Below are 26,112 nucleotides of genomic sequence, written 5' to 3'. Positions count from 1 at the left end.
TACTGAGCTGTTGCAGGTGGGAGTACATGCATGTGCATGCACATATACATCTCATTTCTAAAATGATGGCTTTTTTAAAGGCTCATTATTGGGAAAAGTTATTTCCTCTCTCAAGAGAAAGAGAGACTTGCACAGTAATGAATAAAAGACGCTAACACCATTAATGGTGAATGAGAGACTACTTAGTCCTCCATCACTGGCATTGTATCTGGCTGTTTTCTCGTGTTTTGCAGTATAAGAAAATTAACTATACGTTTTTTGAAATTAGGAAATAATAGGAATAATCCTGTTAACAGTTCTAAAACTTAAAAACCATTTCTGTTTTCTTGGTCAATTTAGCATCTTAAATTGAAATGAATACAACAGAAGAAAACTGCTGCTTGGATAAACCCTGGTATTTATTTGGAGTGTGTATCCTGCCCAGATTCTGGTGGTGGTTCTTAGATATAAGCACACATTTCTTGACTTCCCACAAGGCCTTTAGTGACACTGATGAATAGCCCATTGAAAACAAATCTGCAAGCATGATTATGTGTAGAGCAGGATCCTTTGGGAATCTGTAGCCTCTTGAAACCCTCCCGAGATTCCGGGCAATGGGAGGGCTGCCTACTTGTCACCAGTAGCACAGAGGTTGTCAGCAGGACCTGATACCCTAACTGTTGGTCCTAGCAGGATATTCGAAGTGTGGATAATCCAAAGTCATGGTTCTAAATGCACACATTTACTATCCATTTAGTTTTCCAGTCAACTGCACCCCAAATTATTAATATACAATAAATATATGAAATAGCCTGTTTAAAATGGTAACTGCCTCTTCCATTCCCTTAACGCTGCTTTAATCATGTCTCTCCAAGTGAGTGTTGTCAGGCTGGGATCTGGAAAACCCAGATGTGAATCTCAACCTCCATGTAAGCTTGCTGGGTGACCTTGGGCCAGGGTTGTCGTGAGGATAAAAAGAATGATGAAAGGAAAACCACCCTCCCAAATTTGGTTTAAAACTGGGGCATTTAATAGTTCCACAATATCATGACCTAGGCTTTGCTGTTATAAATAATTTCCAAATAATAAATAGTATATACGCTGTACATTAGCAAGTACTAGGGATGTGCACCTTTTTTCTTGGTAATTTTCAGTACAGGTCTATTGAATCCAAAAAAAAAAAAAATCAGATTCTCAAAGAAGCCGGATCCCAATACAGGTAGGGGATTTGGATCTGGAATTTTTGGGAAATCCTTTATTTTCTTGGTTCCAATAGACCTGAACCGAAAATGCCAAGGAAAACAGCAGGGGTAGTCAAACTGTGGCCCTCCAGATGTCCATGGACTACAGTTCCCATGAGCCCCTGTCAGCTAGCGCATAACAAATCCCCACATAACAAATCCCCAGGGGAAGATCTGCAGATCTTTAGAAAGGCTTTCCATCATGGTGGTTCCCTGTTCTAGCAAAAACCTTCTCACAAATTAACAACACTGGCCAAATTCCCCCTGGATGGAAACTTGGCATTGTTGTGCCCATTTTTTTTTAAGGGGACAAATCAGCTCCTAATAACTACAGGCCTAGTAGTCTGGTAGATATCTCAGAGCAGCTTTCATATCATTTTGTTTCAAAATGATGTCCACAGAGGTCTTGGCTGGCCATTACAGCTGTACACCAAAAAGCCAGCGTTTTTGTATCTGTGGTGCACAAGCTCTGGAGGATTTACCCCATTACATATTTGACTGTTTACTTTATGCTCAACCCAAGGCCCAATTCCTTGATGAGATCTTATGTGGTTCTAGCCTTGACTCTGTCACTGAAAGGATCACCTATCTTCTATCTGACCATATGGACAATGTATTATATAAAACCACACTATTTGGTTCGGCTGCAAGGTAAATAAGGGCCAATGTTGTTGCTATTAAGGCAGGCTCTTAATACTCTTGTATCTATGTAGTATTGTATGCGGTTTCATTGGTCTTAATTTATATATATATATATATAGTTCCTTTTATTCTATTTTATTGTTTATAAACGTGTATCTTATATTTTGTAAAGGCCTATGGCTATATACAAATAAACTTATGTATCATAACAATAAATAATGGATTAAAATGCAGTTAATAGCATTTTAAAAATAGCTTAAAAACAGCATCAATTTAACTATAATTTCTAGCATGCTCCCCATCTCAGTAGGTCTTTTCCAGTTTCGGGTGTTTTCGTACGGGGGCCCACTAGATATTATAGATTCACTGGCCCCAACCAGAAGCTTGGCAGAAGAGCTCCATCTTGCAGGCCCTGTGAAACTGGACCATCAATCTTGCCGTGAGAACACTCTCCACAAGCTGTGCTGGGATACTACTGGGCAGCCTGGTTTAGACCAGACTGCCCAAAGGAGCCCTTTTACAAACTGATACTGCAGGGTCTGCTGGGCAGTCTGGTTTAAACCAAACTGCCCAACAGAACCCACCAATGAGCTGTTCCTGCAGAGAAAACTCTGCCCATGTGCTCAGATAGGGAGAAGCTGGCCCCAATATCTGTTTGCTGTGGCCCCAATATCTCTGCCACACAGAGATCCTAGCTGGGATGGTTTCTCCTGCAGCATGGTCTGCAGGAGAAGCTGACCACAGCAAGATCTCTCCCTTTTCAATTTCTGGGATGTTTTAGAGGAGATGTTAGGTTCCAAGTATGTATGCCCTTGAGTCAAATGTCCTTTTCTTCTTTTTGCCCCCTAGTGTTCCAAGTGGCCTTCCTTAACTTCTTTACTACTGAACACCCCCCCCCCCGCGAAACATCCTTCAGGCTTCGAAAATCCCAGAAGTGGTGCTATTGGTTAGAATATTGTTAGGAAGCATAGCCACGTGGCCGCCTGCCTCTGAGGCGCCCACCATCCTCCGCCGCCGCGCCTACCCCACGCTACGGAGCCGCTGGCCCACAGAGAAGGTAGGACGCCTCTCTCACTTCCACCCCCACCCACGCAGAAGCCTTTGCGCTTCGGTGGGTGTGGGGGGGCATTTCATTGCAGGATAAAATGGGCTTTTAATCTAGTCTGGAATAATGGAATTAGGTTCTTACCATTTCAAAGTTGAAATAGTTTCATTACCATTTCAAAACTGGGTAATAACAAAACACCAAAGTTCCAGAGCAGCATTCTCCCAACTGCATTATCAAGGTCTGTGTTGGCTGTCCTCAAGCATATAAAACAAATGCAGCCATTATTAGAAGTGAGATGAATGAGGGATTGGCATGAATGCAGAATGGCAATTAAGATGGCACATTTACAGAACTCTAACAAGCATTCCCAGAAGATATTTTAAAAGCAAAACGGACAGGAAATGATGAACTGACCCAATATGGTTGTATTAACTAAATTTGGTATCAATTGAGAACTTGTTAATCGAATTCCAAATATGAACAGTTCCAGCAAACATTTTATTGATTATTATTTATAATAAATGACTGTGCCTTAGTTGGCAACTCATATATGATACTGATCCCCCTTCAAGGATCGCTGCCTTGTTGTGGCAAGGGGGCTTGCGTAGTTCAGTGAAGCTATGAGCTATGCCGTGCAGGGCCACCCAAGACGGACAGGTCATAGCTGAGAGCTCTGACAAAAGGTGATCCACTGGAGAAGGAAATGGCAAACCACTCCAGTATCTTTGCCATGAAAACTCTATGGACAGTTCCAATAGGCATAACGATATGACGCCGGAAGATGAGCCCCTCAGGTCGGAAGGTGTCCAATATGCTACTGGGGATGAGCAGACGGCTAGTACGAGTAGCGCCAGAACGAATGAAGTGACTGGGCCAAAGCCGAAAGGACGCTCAGTTGTGGAAGTAACTGGTGGCAAAAAGACAGTCCGATGCTGTAAAGATTTTTATTCCATAGGAACCTGGAACGTCAGATCCATGAATCAAGGCAAGCTGGACGTGGTCAAACAAGAAATGACAAGACTGAACATTGACATTTTAGGAATCAGTGAACTAAAATGGACAGGAATGGGTGAATTTAATTCAGATGACCATCAGGTATACTACTGTGGACAAGAATCTCGCAGAAGAAATGGAGTAGCCTTCATAATCAATAAGAGAGTAGGAAAAGCAGTCTTGGGATACAATCCCCAAAATGACAGAATGATCTCAGTTCGAATCCAAGGCAAACCATTCAACATAACAGTGATCCAGGTCTATGCCCCAACCACTGCTGCTGAAGAGGATGAAGTTGACCAGTTCTATGAAGCCCTACAACACCTTCTAGAAGCAACGCCAAAAAATGATGTGCTTATCATCATGGGGGATTGGAATGCTAAAGTAGGAAGCCAAAAGATAACCGGGATAACAGGCAAGTTTGGCCTTGGAGTACAAAATGAAGCAGGGCACAGGCTGGTAGAATTTTGTCAAGAGAATACAATGGTCATAGCAAACACTCTTTTCCAACAACCCAAGAGACGACTCTACACATGGACATCACCAGACGGTCAACACAGAAATCAGATTGACTATGTGCTCTGCAGCCAAAGATGGAAAAGTTCTATCCAGTCAATAAAAACAAGACCAGGAGCTGATTGTGGTTCAGATCATGAGCTTCTTGTTGCAAAATTTAGGCTTAAATTGAAGAAAGTAGGGAAAAGCATTAGGCCACTCAGGTATGAACTAAATCATATCCCCGACGAATACACAGTAGAGGTGACAAATAGATTTAAGGAATTAGATCTGATAGACAGAGTGCCTGAAGAACTATGGACGGAGGTTCGCGACATTGTACAAGAGGTAGCAACTAAAACCATCCCAAAGAAAAAGAAATGCAAGAAATCAAAATGGCTGTCTGAGGAAGCTTTACAAATAGCTAAGGAGAGAAGGGAAGTGAAAGGCAAGGGAGAAAGAGAAAGATACACCCAATTGAATGCAGAATTCCAGAGAAAAGCTAGAAGAGATAAGAATGCCTTCTTAAATGAACAGTGCAAACAAATAGAAGAAAACAATAGAATGGGGAGGACCAGAGATCTTTTCAAGAAAATTGGAGATATGAAGAGAACGTTTCATGCAAAGTTGGGTATGATAAGGGACCAAAATGGTAGGGACCTCACAGAAGCAGAAGAGATTAAACAAAGGTGGCAAAATTATACAGAACAACTATACAAGAGCGAGCTTAACATCCCTGATGACCACAGTGGGGTAGTTACTGACCTGGAGCCAGACATCCTGGAATGTGAAGTCAAATGGGCCTTAGGAAGTCTGAGCAACAATAAAGCTAGTGGTGGTGACAGCATTCCAGTTGAACTATTCAAAATCTTAAAGGACGATGCAGTAAAAGTGCTACACTCAATATGCCAGCAAATTTGGAAAACTCAACAATGGCCACAGGATTGGAAAAGGTAGTTTACATTCCAATCCCAAAGAAGGGCAATGCCAAAGAATGTTCAAACTACCGCACCATTGCACTAATTTCTCATGCTAGCAAAGTTATGCTCAAAATCCTACAAGCTAGGCTCCAGCAATATGTGGACCGAGAACTTCCAGAAGTACAGGCAGGATTTCGAAGAAGCAGAGGAACTAGAGATCAAATTGCCAACATACGCTGGATCATGGAAAAAGCTAGGGAGTACCAGAAGAACGTCTACTTCTGCTTCATTGACTATGCTAAAGCCTTTGATTGTGTGGAGCACAACAAATTGTGGCAAGTTCTTAAAGATATGGGAATACCAGAGCATCTTATTTGTCTTTTGAGAAATTTATATGCAGGTCAAGAAGCAACAGTGAGAACTGAACATGGAATCACTGACTGGTTCAAAATTGAGAAAGGAGTTCAGCAAGGCTGTATACTGTCGCCTTGCCTATTTAATTTGTATGCAGAGCACATCATGAGAAATGCGGGATTAGAGGAGTCACAAATTGGGATCAAGATTGCAGGGAGAAATATCAACAACCTCAGATATGCAGATGATACCACTCTAATGGCAGAAAGTGAAGAGAAACTAAAGAGCCTGTTGATGCGGGTGAAGGAGGAGAGTGCAAAGGTTGGCTTGAAACTCAACATCAAGAAAACAAAGATCATGGCATCCGGCCCTCTCAATTCCTGGCAAATAGATGGGGAAGAAATGGAGATAGTGACAGATTTTATTTTCCTGGGCTCCAAGATCACTGCAGATGGGGACTGCAGCAAAGAAATTAAAAGACGCTTGCTCCTGGGGAGGAAAGCTATGGCAAATCTAGACAGCATCCTAAAAAGCAGAGACATCACCCTGCCAACAAAAGTGCGTTTAGTCAAGGCTATGGTCTTCCCAGTTGCAATGTATGGCTGCGAAAGTTGGACCATAAGGAAGGCCGAGCGTCAAAGAATTGAGGCTTTTGAACTCTGGTGCTGGAGAAGACTCTTGCGAGTCCCTTGGACTGCAAGGCGAACAAACCGGTCAGTCCTAGAGGAGATCAACCCTGACTGCTCTTTAGAAGGCCAGATCCTGAAGATGAAACTCAAATACTTTGGCCACCTCATGAGAAGGAAGGACTCCCTGGAGAAGAGCCTAATGCTGGGAGCGATCGAGGGCAAAAGAAGAAGGGGGCGACAGAGAATGAGGTGGATGGATGGGTAGGTGCAAACTTAAATGGACTCCGGGGAATGGTAGAGGACAGGAAGGCCTGGAGGATCATTGTCCATGGGGTCGCGATGGGTCGGACACGACTTCGCACATAACAACAACAACATATGATACTGAAAGAACAGAAGGTATTTTAATGGATTTTTTGACACAATGGAAGAGGTCATGAAAGTGATGATGAGCAAAGGCCATATAATGTAGATCTATGACAAAAACAGCTTCCCAATCACTACCTAATTTTTTGTTGATTTATTAAGAAATGTTGCTGTAACTCAAGGAAATAACAGATATATCTCATTTGTACAATTCTCAAAAAATAAAAATAAAAAGTTATTTAAAAAAATGTTGCTGTCCTGGTTAAATCTGAACCACGGTGTAGGAAGGTTTTAGTGTTTTACACAAATAGCATTGGAAATTTTTAGTGGTTGATATTGTGGTAATATCACTCAAACATTGCCTTATCTTGCCAGTTATTTCCTCAAAAAGATAGTGATGAAATTATAACATTATAGTAAAAGAGTTGCCTTTTCATGCCTGTCATATCCATTTCTGTTAAATATTGCCTTGCCTGAGTTTCCTGATTTGTATCTGAGCACCTTAACCTGTAGTAAACTTTAAACTGCATGTAAGATTATTTTTATTTTGACCAGTAAGGAAACCTGGAGACTTATCTAAATAGGAGCAATGAACTAGTTTATGAAAGGTGAAATGGGGACAAAAATATGTCAAGTAGTGGGAAAAGGCTGAGAGCACTTTCCATGATTAGGCAAAGCCAGAAATCAATTCACAACCCTCATGATGGCATAAGCACTAAATAGTGTCAAGAACAAATTGAACTAGCATCTCTCACTTATGCCACAATGTCACCTCTTATAGGAAAAGCTAACTTGCTCAGCAACCCTATTTCTTTGATGGCAGAAAGCATTTGTCACAGTAGTTCATGTAACTGTATTTATCAAAGCTGGATTCAGACAGTTAAAAGTCAGTCATCACTTCAGCTGTTGGTGTTTTCTCAGTTTCCATTCAGAAAATATTTCCAAAGAACAAAATTTCTGTTGCTTTGCTTAGGATCCCTTGATTCACAGTATATTCAGGGGCAAAAATTTTAAATATTTTTAAAATTTGGACTTAAACATAGGAAACACATAAAAGAAGGCTGAATTATTTTTATCATATGACTCCATGAAGATGTGTTCCTAGTATAATTGATGCTCCCACAGTTCAAGCTCCCAATATGTTAAGATGAATCGCATTCTTTGCCAGATGCAATAGCATATCTCATGCCTTCAGACAATCTTGTAATTCTAGTAATAAGAACCACTTCACTCAGTCTTGTATCTTTATTCTTATCCCTCCCAACCAAACCTCAGGAACTGATTACAAAGCAGATATGGGCAATTATCCATCACATCAGTTCAGGATGATCTAACCTTCATTGATGCAGAAGTCTTGAAGAAATACTATGGTAAGGCAATCCCATCTATTTCCTTTTCCAGGGACAGGAAATAATACTTTGTCTTCCAGTGAGCTACCTTAGTTAGAAAGGATTCATAAATGGATTGCTACATAATAAAAATTATGTTGTGAAACTATTCTTATTAACAATTTATGGAAAGGCACATTAATTTGATGGGTAGGACAAAAGGACATTAGCAGGGTAAGGCATGGGAGAAGACCCCCCCCCCATTTATTTTTCTCATGGTAGTATTTAAATCTGTCTTTTGTGTTATATTTTTTCTTTTGTTTTGGATCAGGGACATATTAGTGTATCAGAAATCTTGTTATTAGTTCCAGTTACATGCAAAGCATTATGTATCGGGTATGTGGATTCAAATACCATGTCTTTTATTTATTCCTATCTCTCTGTGTGTGTATTCCACATGCTTAGAATGTGTGCCTTATATTTGTATTGTTACCGTTTATAAACTTTTTTGTAAATTAAAATACAGACTCTATAGCAATAAAAGAAACCCAGGTGCAGGAAAATTTAAAAATTGGTTTAAAAATGCAGCTGGATCACTCACTCATAAAGCCAACGATAACCGTCCACCCTGGAAGTTAGCAAAGCATATCATGCAGTTGTAAAAGTGGTAGCAGTTTCAGCTAAGGAATCCATGCTTTGGTCACAGTTGCCATCTGGGAATCCAAAAGCAAGACCAGGTTTACCAGTATTTGCAAGCTGCATATCTAACCTTTCAGATGTGAAACTCTGTTCTTGGAGTATTCCGGACACTTTTCAGCCATGCTCAGATATGGGAAGTTAGTCATGCTAAAAAAAGCATGGAAAAAAGAACACACTAGAACTGAGGAGTGGTAGAGTTTAGGCCCCTTTACATGTACATTCAATGTTTTATTCTGTAAAACTCTATTTATTTGTTACTTTTCTATGCCACCCTCTCTTACATCTCAGGGTAACTTACAATAAAAGTTTATAGCTTGCAGCTCATAGTGCATAGAACACAGAACATAAGAGCACAATAATAGTTTGAACTTATAACACTGTGAACATAATAGTGCAGAATATCTCAACGGTTTTGGCTTATAGCAATTCTGAAGTTAACCGCAATTTAACAGTTTGTAATGTGCAGTGGCGGGTTAGACATTGCCCTATGTTGTCTCTGTTGGGACAATAGCTGGTCATTGGGAGGGGGCTTCTGGATTCTGGATTGGTGCTGTTCTGCTAGCCTCAACCAAAGGCTTGGTTGGAAGGGATCCATTTTGCAGGTCCTGTGGAAGTATTTCAGTTCCTGTAAGGTCCTGATCTAATCTGGGAGCTCATTCCACCAAATGGGAGCCAGATAGAGAAGGCACTGATTCTGGCTTAGGCCAGATGTGCCTCTTGGGACCAGGGATCACCAGGTTTTTTGGCATTTGTGGAGCATAGAGCTCTTTGGGAGGCGTAACTAAGATCATAGCATCCGGCCCTCTCAATTCCTGGCAAATAGATGGGGAAGAAAAGGAGGTAGTGACAGATTTTATTTTTCTGGGCTCCAAGATCACTGCAGATGGGGACTGGAGTAAAGAAATTAAAAGACACTTGCTCCTGGGGAGGAAAGCTATGGCAAATCTAGACAGCATCCTGAAAAGCAGAGACATCACCCTGCCAACAAAAGTGCATCTAGTCAAGGCTATGGTCTTCCCAGTTGCAATGTATGGCTATGAAAGTTGGACCGTAAGGAAGGCTGAGCATCAAAGAAGGCTGAGAGGCAGTTGCTCAAGTACACAAGGCCCAGATCACATATGACCTTGAAAGTGATTACCAATAACTTAAACTTGATCCAGAATTCAACCAGTAGTCCGTGCAGCTGTTGAAATGTGGGCCCTCCAGGGAGTTCCTGTGAGAACCCTAGCTGCTGCATTCTGAGCCTGGGGGAGAGTCAGGATGGCCATCCATCAGGAGAAGGAGCTGCGTGTCATTGGCATATTGGCAACATTCCAGTCCAAACTTCCATACCAGCTGGGCCAGAGGACACATGAAGACACTGAACAGGATTGGGAATAGAACCACTCCCTGTGGCACTCCACATGGGAGTTGGCAGCGACAGGATTGGTTAACTCTGATAGCTACCCTCTGTCCATAACCCTAGAGAAAGGAGAGCAGCCATTGAAGGGCTGTCCCACATCCCCCAACATTGGCAAGGTTGCAAGCTAGTAGCTTGTTGCTGACTATGCTGAATTGAAAGTTAACACAAACAACTTCATACCTTCCTTTCCTTGTTCTGCAAATGACTATATCAATTGCCTGAACAGAAGTTTTACTACTGGCCTGGAATTTGGGAGGGGGAAACCTGTGGGTGAGGAATACACTCCCCAAGAATTTTTTTCCAAATTTCACTGTGTTAAGCTACACTTTGTCATGTTTTCCAGTGAAGCTCTGCCAAGTTTCTGAAATAACATACAATCCAATTCTAAATAAGATTCTTTTTACACAGCTCTAGCCTCTTGTGGTGCAGAGTGGTAAGCAGCAGAAATGCTGTCTGAAGCTGTCTGACCATGAGGTTGGGAGTTCGATCCCAGCAGCTGGCTCAAGGTTGACTCAGCCTTCCATCCTTCCGAGGTCGGTAAAATGAGTACCCAGCTTGCTGCTGTTGGGTAAAATGGAAATGACTGGGGAAGGCATTGGCAAGGCCAACCTTTATTGTGTCTGGAGGGCGTCACCCCAAGGGTCAGACATGACTCGGTGCTTGCACAGGGGGATACCTTTACCTTTACCTTTTAGCTTGGGATATATGTTGAATTTGGTAATTATTGCCCATTAAGAGTATTAATATGCACAACTGTTTTTGGTTTAATCATTTTTTTTCAGTTCAAATCAGAGCTAGCACTTCTTCCTAGTTAACTTCCTAGTTATCCCCAGACCAGAGAAATGTATTCTAATCTACCATTTCAAATTATGTTACATTCTACTATTCATTACATTATTACTTCTCAGTTAATTCCTTTCAAGCATTGTCTGCAATTAACAATTTTTGTGCCATTTAGTTTTTTTATTCTATTGCAGCCTTTGTACAATTTCTACAAATCAATGTTTGACAGAATTACATCAATATCATTGTTGACTACTCTGAGACAGTTGAGCAATGTAACATAAATGCAGTGATTCACTAGTATTTGTAGGGCAGCATAAACCATTATCATAGAATCATAGAATCATAGAGTTGGAAGGGGCCATACAGGCCATCTAGTCCAACCCCCTGCTCAACGCAGAATTAGCCCTAAGCATCCTAAAGCATCCAAGAAAAGTGTGTATCCAACCTTTGCTTGAAGACTGCCAGTGAGGGGGAGCTCACCACCTCCCCAGGCAGCCTATTCCACTGCTGAACTACTCTGACTGTGAAATTTTTTTTCCTGATATCTAGCCTATATCGTTGTACTTGAAGTTTAAACCCATTACTGCGTGTCCTCTCCTCTGCAGCCAACAGAAACAGCATCCTGCCCTCCTCCAAGTGACAACCTTTCAAATACTTAAAGAGGGCTATCACGTCCCCTCTCAACCTCCTTTTCTCCAGGCTGAACATTCCCAAGTCCCTCAACCTATCTTCATAGGGCTTGGTCCCTTGGCCCCAGATCATCTTCGTCGCTCTCCTCTGTACCCTTTCAATTTTATCTACGTCCTTCTTGAAATGAGGTCTCCAGAAATGCACACAGTACTCCAAGTGTGGTCTGACCAGTGCCGTATACAATGGGACTATGACATCTTGTGATTTTGATGTGATGCCTCTGTTGATACAGCCCAAAATGGCATTTGCCTTTTTTACCGCTGCATCACACTGCCTGCTCATGTTTAGTTTACAATCCACAAGTACCCCAAGGTCTTGTTCACACACAGTGTTACCTAGAAGCGTATCCCCCATCCAGTAGGCATGCTTTTTATTTTTCTGACCCAGATGCAGAACTTTACACTTATCTTTATTAAACTGCATCTTGTTCTCATTTGCCCATTTTTCCATTGTGTTCAGATCTCGTTGAACTCTGTCTCTATCTTCTGGAGTATTTGCCAGTCCTCCCAATTTGGTGTCATCTGCAAACTTGATGAGTAGTCCCTCCACCCCCTCATCTAGATCGTTAATAAATATGTTAAAAAGTACCGGGCCAAGCACCGAGCCCTGAGGTACCCCGCTACTCACCTCTCTCCAGTCTGATGAAACACCATTGACAACAACTCTTTGAGTGCGGTTCTCTAACCAATTCCCTATCCACCTGACTATCTGAAAATCCAGATTGCAGTCCTTCAATTTATCCATCAGAACATCATGGGGAACCTTGTCAAAAGCTTTACTAAAATCCAAGTAAATGACATTAACCGAATTTCCCCGATCCAGCAAACCTGTTACTTGGTCAAAAAAGGAAACCAGGTTTGTCTGGCAGGACCTGTTGGAGACAAATCCATGCTGACTTCCTTGGATCACCAAATTGTCCTCCAGATGTTTGCAGATCACTCCCTTTAATATCTGCTCCATTATCTTCCCCACAACAGAGGTCAGACTCACTGGTCTGTAGTTTCCCGGGTCATCCTTCCTCCCTTTTTTGAAGATCGGAATAACATTTGCTCTCTTCCAGTCTTCCGGGACATCTCCAGTCTTTAAAGAGGTTCCAAAGATGATGGACAAGAGCTGTGCAAGTTCTCTGGAAAGTTCTTTGAGTACTCTCGGGTGCATTTCATCCGGACCAGGGGATTTGAACTCATCCAGTGCAGCTAAATGCCTCTCGACAACCTCTCCATCCATGTTAACCTGCCACCCAGACACTGTCCTTTGGCTATGGCCATCTCTAGATGTGCCTAAACACTTTGACCTGTGGGAAAAAACAGATGTAAAATAGGCACTAAGCCTTTCTGCTTTCTCTGCATTTTCCGTTAGAGTTTGTCCATCCACACCCAACAGTGGGCCTATTGCCTCCTTTACCTTACGTTTGCTCCTCACATAACTGAAAAATCTTTTCTTGTTACAATGGGCTTCCCTGGCCAATCTTAGCTCACTCTCAGCTTTGGCCTTTCTTATGATTGATCTACAGTGCCTAGTAACCTGTAGGTACTCTTCTTTAGAGCTCTGTCCTTCCCTCCAGTTCCTGAACATTTTCCTTTTCTTTCTTAGTTCCTCTTGAAGTTCTCTGTTCATCCAAATAGGCTTCTTAGAGCTCCTGCAGTGTTTTCGTCTTTCTGGGATAGTCATTGATTGAGCATGCAATAGCTCTTGTTTGAGTAGCGCCCACCCTTCACATGCTCCCTTCCCTTCCAGCATTCTCGTCCATGGTATGACACTCATCATGTCTCTGAGTTTATTAAAGTTTGCCCTACGAAAATCCAACTTCCGCATCTGGCTACAAGCTTCCTTGGCTCCCCATCTCAAAAGGAATTCTATGAGGACATGGTCACTTCCCCCTAGGGTCCCCACTTCCTTCACCTCATCCACCAACTCTTGCCTGTTGATCAGTATTAAGTCCAGTATGGCTGAACCTCTTGTGGGTTCATCTACCATTTGATAAATGAAATTGTCAGCCAGGCAGCACTGAGGCACTGACTACTCTCTAGTAGTTTCTCGGGATTATGCTCCAGAATAGCTTCATTTACGAGTTCAAAAAACTGGTATCTTATTTCTTTCAGTTTTATAGGGTTAAGAAACATGAAAATTAGACACTTGTTAATATTTAAAATTAAAGTATGTTTTCAATAATATTTAATGGCAACAAATGGATACCTTGTCTTCAGAAACCATAGTAACCACATATACATTCTCTTATAGAAAGATTTATCTTAGAAGGCCACCATTTCATGTAACTACTTCAGAAGAGAGCTTTAGAATTTAAACATATGGTAAATGCTGTCCATATCTACAAAAGCAATCCTTTTATCACAGCCTGTATTTTTCCCCACAGTCTAGCACTCCAACAATAATAGAAAACTATTACTAAATCATCAGTCCATTTACTTGTTGACTCTGACATTAATACCGGATGAACCATAATATTTGAGAAAATATTGTTCAGTGCTATATATAGTCAACTGGATAACTCCTAAAACAAGTAAGGTTTAATTTCCAGCAAAGGAAATAACATTCCCACAGGGGATTCTACTGCTACCTCAGTAATCCCATTCAAATGTCAAATGACAATCACTGTCTAATCAAGTCTTTGATATTAGTTAATGGAGTTTTATGTTTTACATTCTTGCAATTCATTGCACTTTTAATCGCCTTGAGTCTAAGAAAATAAGGTAGAATATAAAAACTTTAAAGAAAAGCATGGTATTCAACATTTTTCCTTTACTGTCTTATGTATGCCAGGAAGCTATTACTGCATTACTGTGGACCATAACATTCCAGAGCCATCAAACTGTCCTGAGTGAGTTAAAACATAGGATCATCTCCCTTCACAGATTAATTGAATCCAGAAGGATTCCCAGTGAGAGAGTCCCTGTCACTCATTCACAAATGAAGTGACCCCAAAGTCTCTGAATGTTGAAGGTACAAGTATTTTCAGGGCCCTCAAATTAAGTCAGTTTCTCCTCAAGAACTGTCTTCTACCACAGCGCTGTAGACCTGAGCACTGACACCATGCTCATGCAAGTAGATTGGTTAAAGTATGATCCCTGCATGTCCTTCTCCCTCTTATCTCCTCCCTCTTCCTATTGAGCAATCTCCCACCCCTTTGCCTATCTCCTAGCTGCCCCCCCCTAGTTCTCTCTTCCCTTAAGCCTTGCCAGGTCTAGTGGTACCCCCACTCTGGCCATGTACCCTCCTCCCTTTTCACCTTCAATTGCTCTGCTAATTGTTGCAAGCTTTTTAGCTGGCAGTTTAGTCAGTCTTCATTGCTTCTCACACACCCTATTTACAAGCCTTGAATCTCAGCAAGAAATGCAGGGTAGAGATTAAATTTCAGAAATTCCTTCCCTTCTGCCTGTCTCATTTCATTCTCATCCTAGGCATTATTGGTCTCTTCTCCTAGGTTGGCCCAATAACCACTTCTCCTTTGTAGCTTAATCTTCCTGATTGCCTCTTTTGGGTTACACTCATCAATCATCATGCAAGCAGACATGCCAAGCGGGCATCATCATGGAAATCTGCACAGCAAATGTCTACCTCAGCTGGTTCCAGTTGGGTATTTTACTGGTAATTCCTTTTAAAAATATTTACATTGCATTTTAAATTGTCATTTTTTTATCCTTTACCTTTAAAAGGTTTGACCAACAAAAAGCAAACTTTTATAATTAGAACTGCCTTCCATTCATTTTCAAGGTGGTAATTCTAGATATGTTCATGTACCTGTTGACTCAAATATCCTGTATGGGAGTTGGCCCTGTGCTTATGAATGGGCATATGCATATACCACCCCACCCCCCATTCCATGGAAACATAAAACTTGTCACAAACGCCTATAGTGTGGATGAAGACATGTGATATAGTGCCTCATTGTTGTTAAGCAGGCATGGGTGCCTAGAAGGGAGGGATCCTGGAAACTCCTGTGTGCCCCTTCTTTGCGTTCCATGATACAGAAGAAGAAATACAGCAACAAATTATTTGCTACTGATTTACCCTTTTTGCAATGTCAGATCCATTTTATTTCACTCCATGTATGAGGAAGTGAAATTTCTTTATGTAACTGTTTGACAACAGGCAGTCAGTATTTATTTATTGTATGGCAGGATTATACACAGGAAGCATATAATAATAAAAAATGCCTAACCAAGTTAATGTGACTATACAGACAGACTGAAAAATCCTATTATATACTACCTAAGGAGCCTCTTGTGGCGCAGAGTGGTAAGGCAGCCGTCTGAAAGCTTTGCCCATGAGGCTGGGAGTTCAATCCCAGCAGCCGGCTCAAGGTTGACTCAGCCTTCCATCCTTCTGAGGTTGGTAAAATGAGTACCCAGCTTGCTGGGGGATAAACAGTAATGACTGGGGAAGGCACTGGCAAACCACCCCGTATTGAGTCTGCCATGAAAACGCTGGAGGGCGTCACCCCAAGGGTCAGACATGACTTGGTGCTTGCACAGGGGATACCTTTACCTTTACCTGATGCTACCTAAATTTTCAAACCACTTATTTGCAGCTGGGGAAAGTTATAGGCAGTTATTTGTGCATATAGAACATGACAAAATTTCTCCTGATAGCTTCTCATTTGACTGCTTTAAAAAAAAAACTGTTGTGCTTCAGTCTGATCATTTCAGTTCTTGCTTATCTCCTGCTGCATAGTTTTTAAAAATTGAGACCTTCCTTGGGTAAGTCAGATGACAACTGAAGGAAAGGACAAGTCCAGTGATCACTGAAGCCTTGTTGATAGCCATACCATAACTGTGGACTTTGCAAAGTGAGATTTCCCCACTTCCCCCTCCTGCCGCAATCTACTGTGGCCTTGAAAGAGGGGTCTGTGGTAGGATGTAGAATTCCTGTCTCCTTTTCTGAGGCTTAAGTGCCATGATGTCTCCAGAACTGCGTGGGAAGATACAAGCCAATGTTAATTTTTTCCATTCCATGTTTGTCTGCATACTCAAGTTTTACTCCATATGTCTGATAAAGTGGAGATTTAAGCCTGACCTGGATAGCCAGGCGGTTGGAGGTGGTGGAGCGTAGTGCTCTTTGGGTGGTGTAGATGAAGAGGTGGTCCCTCAGGTATACTGGGCTCAGACTGCGTATGGCCTTAAAGGTGATCACCAGAACCTTAAGTCTGATCCAGAATTCGACTGGCAGCCAGTGCAGTTGTTGGAAAATGCCGAATGTGGAACCTCCAAGGTGTTGCTGTGAGTATCTTGGCTGCTGCATTCTGGACTAGCCCAAGGTCACCCAGCTGGCTGCATGTGGAGGAGTCGGGACTCCAATCCACCACTCTTTAACCACTATACCATACTGGTTCTTACGTAGGGAAATGTGATGACAGAGCCTCATGTTGATTAACTTTGCTTGTTCCTGTTTGAGATATCGGGTGGCTAGAAAGCCTTGTATAGAATGTAACAACAGCAAGAGAACAGAAGAAGCCATGTGTTGATTTCAGTGTTACTATGTTTGGATTCTTTATAGTTCACATGATGCCGTATTCCACTGGGATCTGTGTGCAGAGCTCCACCACCACCCTTCTGCCTACAGACGGCATAAAGGCCTACTACCTAGAAATGAGGAGGGAGTGGGAGTTTCCTTCATGAGGCTGCAGACTACAAGCTTTTATAATTATTGTCTTTGTAGATACCATTTTGGTGATGTGATAATTTCCCCCCCCCCAAAACCAGTTGTTACTGTGGAAATCTACTGCAATTGCTGAAACAACTTTGGAAGGAATGAGAGATGTAAAATAAGGACTGAAAGCAGTGGCCCCGACTCATCCGCAGCCCTGTCTGGGTCCCATGTGGGGGGAGAGGCAGCTAAGACAATGGGTGGCCAGGACTGGAAGGGCTAGCTGTGTGGGAGGCTCATGGGCTAGGCAGCTGTAAGAGCATGAATGCACAGGACTACCCTTTCCCATGCTGGCCTGTGTGTGAGCTGGGACTGGGCCAAGGGGAGGGGGACAAGAAAGAGACCACTCAAAGAAAATTTACTGCGCCACCTGACCAGCTCACCTGGCCCTCAAGATCAACTGCTGCTATGGAGACCTACTGAAGGAGTGAGGGATGTAAAGAAAGAGCTGGAAGTTGATTTGAGTGCTATGATAGGTGCACGAGTACTTGATGGCATGATATATTTAGACTGTCAATGATTGAACCCTTTGTTACTTGAAATGTGTAAGCTGCTTTGAGTCCTGTGATTTCAAATGTTCCAATAAATAAATATGATATGAACATCTGGTTCATTTTGAGAATTCTAAGCAGTCATAATAGTCTTATAAACTGTCAACTAAATGATGGTAATGAATTCATAATAGAAAAGCTAGTTGTCTTCCAAGGAACTGAGCTGACTTTTAGAAATGTGGAAGGGGGGAGAGCCCCATGAATGTAATTTGTACTTTGACTTCTTTTCCAGGGACAGTTTTAAAACAAAAATAAAAGGAGTTTTTTGTTGAACCAGCATGGCTACCTGGAATGTCTATTTCAGAGGGCTTTCATTTTCTGCTTCTAGCAGAAGAGGAGTGTGATGCAAAAATACCTGAAGTTTGTCCTGTGGAGTCTCCATATGCATTTCTGCATAAATTGATAGCATTTTAGGAACACTCGTGGGAGAAAAAAGGACTTTCCTATGCATAAAAGTAAGGAATTGTTGTTGATGTTGTTGTTGCTACTACAACATTTATTTTCTGTCCTATCTCATGAGACTCAGGGAAGATTACAGTAGAGGTAAAAACATAAAATTAAAGTATAAAAATAGAAATTTAAGATTTATAGGCATTAAGAAAAGAATTAGAATTAATTGCCTGCTCTTTCTATCATGGGAATGGGGGGACAATCATAGAGATAGTTGGTGCGTTCTGACAGGGAAGCCAGTGAATTAGATGCTTGTAGATCTCAACCATAGGCCTGGCAGAATAGATCTGTCTTACAAACCCCTGTGGAATTGACTGAGGTCCTGCAGGACTCTGATCTCAGTTGGCTGAGCATTCCACTAGGCTGGGACCAGGACCAAAAAGGCCCTGGCTCTGGTTGAGACCAATCTGATTTCTTTAGAGCTGGAAATCTTGAGCAGGTTCCACTGACTAGGTCTTCATGCACTCTGGGGGACATAGTGGGAAAGGTGGTCACATAGATATAGTCCCAGACTGTTTAGGGCTTTAAAAGTACGAGCAAAAACCTTGAATCTGATCTTAAGTCTGGAGCCAGTGCAGCTGGAAGAAAACAGGTCATATGTGGGCCCACCATTGAGTCATGCAGCTGCATTCTGGACCAGTTTTAAGCTTCAGGAGCAATTTCAAGGGCAGCCCTGCATAGAGAGATTTACAGTAATCCATCTTATAGGCTGCGGACCACATGTGGTCCTTCGACTAATTGGAGGTGGGCCCTGAAGGACGCCTTCTCCCCCACCCTCGGCCCTTTACTTCATCTCCCCCCCCCCCCGGCCCTTTACAACACACTTCAGGTGTCATTGTCTCCCATCACTCCCAGATGGGACTATCTCGTTGCAGAGAAACAAGCTCAGGGTTCCCATTGATTTGTCATTGTCATGAGTTAAAATTTCCATGAAAATAAAATGTTCCTTATGTTCATTGTTGTCGCATGTCTGTATCTTATTTTGAAGGGATGTTTAAACATTACCATAGCGATCAGAGAGCGTTAGGGCAGTGGTTGAGAGTAGAGGAGTAAACTACCCCCCCACTGGGCCTCAGTAAAAGACGATGAGTGGTCCCCGGGGATAAAAAGTTATAGGTGATAGTTGCATGGATTACAGTGGCTAGATCAGGTATTGACAGATAGGGTGCTAATTGTTGGGCCTGGCAAAGGTGATAAAATTCCTGGTGTGTGGCATTTGTGAACTGGGCCTCCATAGATAAAGAGGCATTCAGAATCACACCCAGACTCTTGACAGTTTCCAAAGTTGTTAACTGAACTCCATTAAAAGTCAGGAGTCGTAGTGACCCATTTGGAGCATGCCAACCTAGCCAGAGGACCTCCATCTTAGCTGGATTTAACTTCAAATGACTTTGCTTCAAATGACCTCCACACTCTTGAGACATCTGACCAGTGAGTCTGTGGGTGTGGTTGGATGGCCATCCACCAACAGGTATAGCTGGGTGTTATCAGCATATTGATGACAATCCAGCCTAAACCTCTGGATCAGTTGAGTGAGGGCATGCATATAGATGTTAAATAATACCATTATATAATACCATTATATAATACCAAATAATACCATAGTAGTCTGAATGACACGACAAACCATGGATCTACTCTCTCATGTCACTCTGCATTTGTATAAAGCTAGTAAAGCAAACACACAAACTGTATATATTTATCCCTTACTGTAGTACAGCATTTCTAGCTGGGCTTCTAGTTTAGTATAAGCTCCCAGCCATGGTGAGATTATATATTACATGCTTCCATCTTAACTGAGTGACAAGAAGTTCCAAGAGCATTCCTGAGTTTGGTGAGAGAACATTGGAGGGATACATTTTGTAATATTTGCTTTATACCCTACAATCAAGTAGTGGAAGCAAAGAGGCACTCCTGCTGTTCACCAGAGCTTTACCCCACCCCACAGCCTCAGACAGAGAGATCCTGTATCCTTACAATGCTTCGGGCAACTCCTGTTTTTTAATGTCTTTTCTAGAGTGCAAACTTTTTTGTTTACAAAAAGACACATAGCCTACCTGGTGGGGTCATCTCCTTGAAGTCCTGTTGAGTGTTTGGACTGAGCACTTTTCTAACGCTTTAAGCCTGTTTGAGGAGGGCTCTACAATTGTTAAGAAACTTTACAATTGCTTTTGTCATGGACTCTCTTTTTCCCAAGGCATATCAACTGGGACCAGATCCAGAGGATAGACCCATTTACAGTAATCAGATCTACTGTCACTGCAATATCATATGTCTCTCCACCTGGCAATATTGGGATTTTTTGAAATAATGTATACATTAAAGAATGGTGGCAATTGCCTTATTACTTCATTTCTTGCTAAAGGGTATATTTCCATTTGATTAGACATTTTGAATACTGGGATTATGAGCAGTGTAAAGAGTCCCATGCTGTTCACAGTCCCATATTTTAAATGTCTCGATAAGCTGGAGGAAAATGTAAATTGCTTCCTGATGAAGTAATAAGGAAATTGCTGGTATGGTTTGGCTTATGTTTAATTTTAAGCAAGCCATGTGTAGCTCAATGGAAATGTATACATTATCCATATACAGAACCTCATTATGTCTATAGATTGCTTAAACCACCTTGAAAATATGTTTCATTGGATTGACTTTCAATGGCATGATATATAGGTTTTAATCTTTTGCTTCAGTTACATTATGATTCATTCCTTATTGAGGATTACAAGATTTATGATGTCCTAAGATTTTCTATACTAAACTCCACTTTATTGGCAGTATGAAGCATGTCCTCTGTTGGTAGATACATAATATATACATGGATAGAGAAAAAATTTATAAACAGTGAGTGCTAAATGCCATGAAATTCAAGGGGTGTGGTCTGTGACATTGGTCAGAAAGACTCAAATGAATTCAAGATAAGCACAGTACAGTAATGGGTACTAACGCAATCTTCGTAGACTAACAGTGCAGGCCTAAACAGAGCTGTACCTTCCTAAGCCCACCGTCTTCAATAGGTGTAGAAGGATATGTTTAGGATTGCACTGTTACTATACCAATTTAACATTTAAATTACTGAAACGCTTTCATGAGTTCTTACTACTAAAGATCTGATAAATGTACTATTAGTTTTGCCAATTGTTTTACCTAACTTAAATCATTCTTTGTCTGCTGAAGATGTTACAGTCACTACACATGAATTTGTGTTTCTTTTTCAACCATTTGCAAAATGTAAAGCAACCTTTCATTTTCAACATTCCTGAAGTAGAATCTAACACTCTGTTTATATTTTTTCCAACTAAAACTCAATTGTAAATTTAACTTTCTTTTTGTGCTCTTTGTATGTCAGGGCTTGAATAAGCTATGTGACTGCCTTGGGCAAAAATTAATTTTGTTGCTCCTGCCTTGCATCTTGTCTTGTTGCAAATATAAATTGCTTCCTTTGCAATGATTTTCTTAATTTGCAGCAATTTGTAGAGTGGGTTCTACAACAGAAAAATTAATGGAGTTGAACATACCTGCCTTCTGACTCAGAATGTTGGTCCAGAGGTTGCAGTGGGGATGGAGTATACTTACAGTGCAATCCTAAGCAAAGTTCTGTCTTTTTTAGTCCATTGACACCAGTGAGCCTAGAGGGGTAGAACTTTGCTAAGGTGTTAATTCTTCCTGAAGGGGCTTCTAGGGGCACTCAGTATGTCTTGGATTCTGGGGAGTCGCTCGACTTGCCTTTTGAGTTTGGCCTGCTGGGGCAAAGTTCCTTATTGACACAAACTAATTCAGTTCTGGAAGCTCTAATTACAGAGTTTGACAGAGACATTTATTATTTAAATCCGGGAGCTGTTTCAGTTTTATTTTTACATTTTGGCATGTAGCGCCGTTTCCTATGCTTATTAAATCCACTCTCTGATAATTACATGCAAGAGAGCAATTAGAAGAAGATAATTTAATCATGAAGAATTTATAATTTTAACTGCTAACTATCCAGAGATGATGGGAAATGATGACATCTACCTTCCATCCTGCTGAAAACATTTGGATACTGGAATTGTGGGGCCTATAAATAAAGATTTAAAACACTGAAATACACTTTGAGTGATAATTTATAATATAATATTGGACAAAAGTAGCCATTTTAATGTATTCTTCCTCTAGCAAAGCTTTATATATGTTCAGCCTTGTATAAGATAGTGCTATATGTTAGCTTTGTACAGGATGGTGTTATACCTTTGCTCAGCATTGTACAGGATTAAAGGTTGTATTTAGAAATTAGTAAGCAAGACAATTCCCTAGTTTACAACAACATATGGGAAAACATATGGGAAAACATGTTTCCTATTACGGGCATTTGGAAGACATAGGTTCAATTGTGGTCTCTGCATCAATGGAACATGAGTGCCAGCTAATATTTGAGTGCCCAAGTCATCCTTCATCTCAAATGTATGTGTTAAGTGTCATCAAGTCAATTCCAACTTGAAGTGTTCCTATGAATTAATGATCTCCAAAACATCAGTAACAGCCTTTCCCGGGTGTTGCAAACAGAGGGCTGTGGATTCCTTGGTTGAATCAATCCACATGTTGGGTCCTCCTCTTTTCCTGCTGCCTTCAACTTTTTCCTAGCGTTATTGTCTTTCCCAGTGACATTGATTTTCTCATAATATGACCAAGGTACGCAATTTAATTATTTTAGCTTCCAGGAAGAGTTCAGGCTTGATTTGATCTAAAACCCACTTCTTTGTGTTTTTGATGGTCCACAGTAGCTGTAAAACTCCAACACCACTTATCAAATGAATCACCTTCCTTGCAGTCAGGTTTCATTCTCTAGCTTTCACACCTATCTTTACTCCGGTCCATGGGAGCAGTATAAATAAAACGCTAAGGGGTGTGGGGGAGGGCTCAGTCCGGGATGCGATTGGCCCCTTGCCCCCGGACTGACAAGCGGAGGGCCCAGTCGGCTGGCCCAATCGGCTGGCGATTGACCCCTTGCCCCAGGCTGACGAGTCGGGAAGTGCAAAGCGTCTCCTGACCCACTTTTGGTTGACAGCTGCTATTTCACGGCTGTCCGCCGACAAGGCAAGTAGGCAGCCGCCCACCCTAACCTGCCATGCAGCCCTTGGAGGATGGAGGGAGCTCAGACTTCCTTCCTTCCTTCCTTCCTTCCTTCCTTCCTTCCTTCCTTCCTTCCTTCCTTCCTTCCTTCCTTCCTCAATTTCTATCTCTCCTTTCTGCCTCTCTCGCTCTCTGCCTCTTTCTCTCCCTCTTGCTTCCTTCCTTTCTTCCTCCCTTTCTTCCTCCCTCCCTCCCTCCCTCTATTCTTTCTTTCTTTCTTTCTTTCTTTCTTTCTTTCTTTCTTTCTTTCTTTCTTTCTTTCTTTCTTTCTTTCTTTCTTTCTTTCTTTCTTTCTTTCTTTCTTTCTTTCTTTCTTTCTTTCTTTCTTTCTTTCTTTCTTTCTTTCTTTCTTTTACCCATCCATCCCCCACCCCACTAGCGCCCGCTGTATTTTTGGTACAGCAGGCTTAATATCTAGTATACAATAACAGGGAATATTATGGTCAAAATATATTTACACTTCAGAATCTTGTCTAGTTCCTTTATTCCCAGTCTCAATTTCCTTCTGATGCTTTGATTGCAGTCTCCCTTTTGATTGAAGAGAGAGCCAAGGAATAGAAGATCTAGAAAGATTTCAATTTCTTCATTATCAACAAAAGCTGTATACCTCCTCAGTAGTCTACTTTTATCTTCTTGATATTCAGTTTTAAACCTGCTTTGGCTCTTTAAATGTTAACCTTAATAAGTAGGCATTTCAATTCTTCACTATTTTCTGCCAGTAATGTGTTCTAATAGGTTTATAACAAATTGTTAATGTTCCTTCCGCTGATTTTCAGCCCACCTTCATCTACATATAATTCAGCTTTGCTAAATTCTGTATATAAATTGAACAGAAAGGAAGAAAATACATCCTTGTCTGACACTTTTGCCTATTGAAAGTATTCTGTTTCTCAGTATTCTGTTCTCTTGTCCAGAGTATAGGTTGTGCACTAAAACAATCAAGTTGTGACACACCCATTTCTTTTAAAACTAAATATAACTTTTCTGATTCTTACAGTCATAATCTTGGCTATAATGTATGAAACACAAGCTAATTTTTTAATGAAATTCTTGTATGCTCCAGTAATCAATATAACTTTATAATATGATCTCTAGTGCCTTTTTCTCTAATTAATCCAGCATGAGCACCTGGCTTTTCTATTCCATATATGGACACAGTTTTTGTTGTAAAAGTTTAAGCATTACTTTACTCATGCAAAAAATTAATGCCATGTTCTGATAGTTACTGTAGTCTTTAATATTGGAATGTAATCTATGGATCATTGCTTTGTTTTCCATATTCGTTGGCATATTCATAAGATTTTGATGGTCTCCATTCTTGTTTCTACGAATATCTCTATTGATATCCCATTTACTCTTGGTAATTTGTTTTCTTCCTCATGTTGACATGATTGCTAAGGAATTGCTTCGAACTTTTTCAAAAGTCCTACATAGAAAGTATTTCCTTGCTGTACAGCATTTCTCAGACAGTTCTTTAAATATGGCAAACAGAAAAAAGATGAATCCCTTCTCCAACTCCAAGGGCCATTCCACACAAGGACCAATGTCGCCAATTGCTTTCACAAAGCGGAAACACTATTTTAAATAGTGGAATCTCGGCATTCCGCATACCTTCATTTGTAGTGGAATCCAGTAGTGTTTAATTCGTTCCCCACAGGTTTCCGATCGCAGGAATCACTAGAAAGGAAGCAATTTTTTTCTGTGCTTGTTCCCGCCTCTGGCTGTCAATCAAATGGAACAGTCAATGGGTGGTTGTTACCATGCTCCCGAAAAGCCCCTTTCCCTTTAAGCACAGGTTTAAAAAAAAAAAATAGCTGCAACGAATATGCGTTGATTCGTTGCAACGGAGAGACCCATCTAGCTGGCATGTGAGCTGGCAATTCATCGTTACCACGCTCCCCCGAGTGGAAAAAAAATCCCTCCCCGCACGGGTGTGATTTTTGGCCAAAATTAAAGGGAACTGGCGAACAGGGGGCTGAGTTGTGCTTGGGGACTTAGGGGAGCTTTAAAGCACTTCTGTGGAGGGACTGTAGCCGGAGAAGCCTCGCTGGGTGAATGAAGCCTCGCTGGTTCGTTGCTTTCCACGCTCACTCCGAGGGGAAAAAAATGGCGATCACTTCACCGGAAGTTTGGAGGAGAGAGCCAGGGGGAGGGACTTTGTTGCAACCGCTACATTGAGAACACACAGGTCGCAAGTGTTGCAGGTTGTTGGCAAGAGTGTAGCGATTTTCTGAGGGTGAATCCACTTTTCCCGATTCCCCGAAAATCGCTACAATTAAGCGATTTTGGCGCTAGTGTTGCAGGAGTGTTGCAGATTGCTCACGACGTCATGCGTAACGCAGTTTTAGTGGTGAAAACAAAATGTAAGACTAGTGCTATATTAAAGTCGTGCAGAATGCCCCCAAGTTCTCACCATGGAAATATGTTGCTTATCATAGTTCCTTTTGCCTGCATCTTGTTTTTAGAGGAGAACAGACAAGGCTATGTCCTGTACATCTAAGCTGCCACCCACCTCATGTGACATAATCATTAACATACTCTAGAAACAAGATCAATTCTTCTTTTTGGGGGGGAGGGGTGGAAATAAATGTCTGTGTTCTGAAATCTGAGATTCTTATAGAATTTATAAGCCACGCTGAATTTAGTAGCAGAGTTTCAAAATAAACACATCAAAATCCCTAGCACAGATGCTCCACTGTATATTACTGCCAATATATCTTGCCTATAAAAGATTCAGGGCATTTCCACACCCACTGAATGTAGTGAAAT

At 41.4% G+C, this 26,112-nt stretch overlaps 1 long non-coding RNA gene across 1 annotated transcript in view; it reads left to right on the top strand.

Moving 5' to 3' along the window:
• Positions 1-18,060, top strand: part of LOC143838038 (uncharacterized) — a 34,829-nt gene extending 16,769 nt beyond the window's left edge. The window contains exons 2-6 of the long non-coding RNA XR_013231208.1: positions 340-407; positions 2,712-2,919; positions 7,943-8,037; positions 15,015-15,178; positions 17,087-18,060. This is a non-coding gene — a long non-coding RNA (uncharacterized LOC143838038). The remainder of the gene's footprint in view (positions 1-339; positions 408-2,711; positions 2,920-7,942; positions 8,038-15,014; positions 15,179-17,086) is intronic.
• The last annotated feature ends 8,052 nt before the right edge of the window (positions 18,061-26,112 follow it).

The sequence above is a fragment of the Paroedura picta genome, chromosome 5, assembly GCF_049243985.1.
Source record: "Paroedura picta isolate Pp20150507F chromosome 5, Ppicta_v3.0, whole genome shotgun sequence".
Classification (NCBI taxonomy): domain Eukaryota; kingdom Metazoa; phylum Chordata; class Lepidosauria; order Squamata; family Gekkonidae; genus Paroedura; species Paroedura picta.
This window is presented reverse-complemented; position numbering and strand designations above follow the sequence as displayed.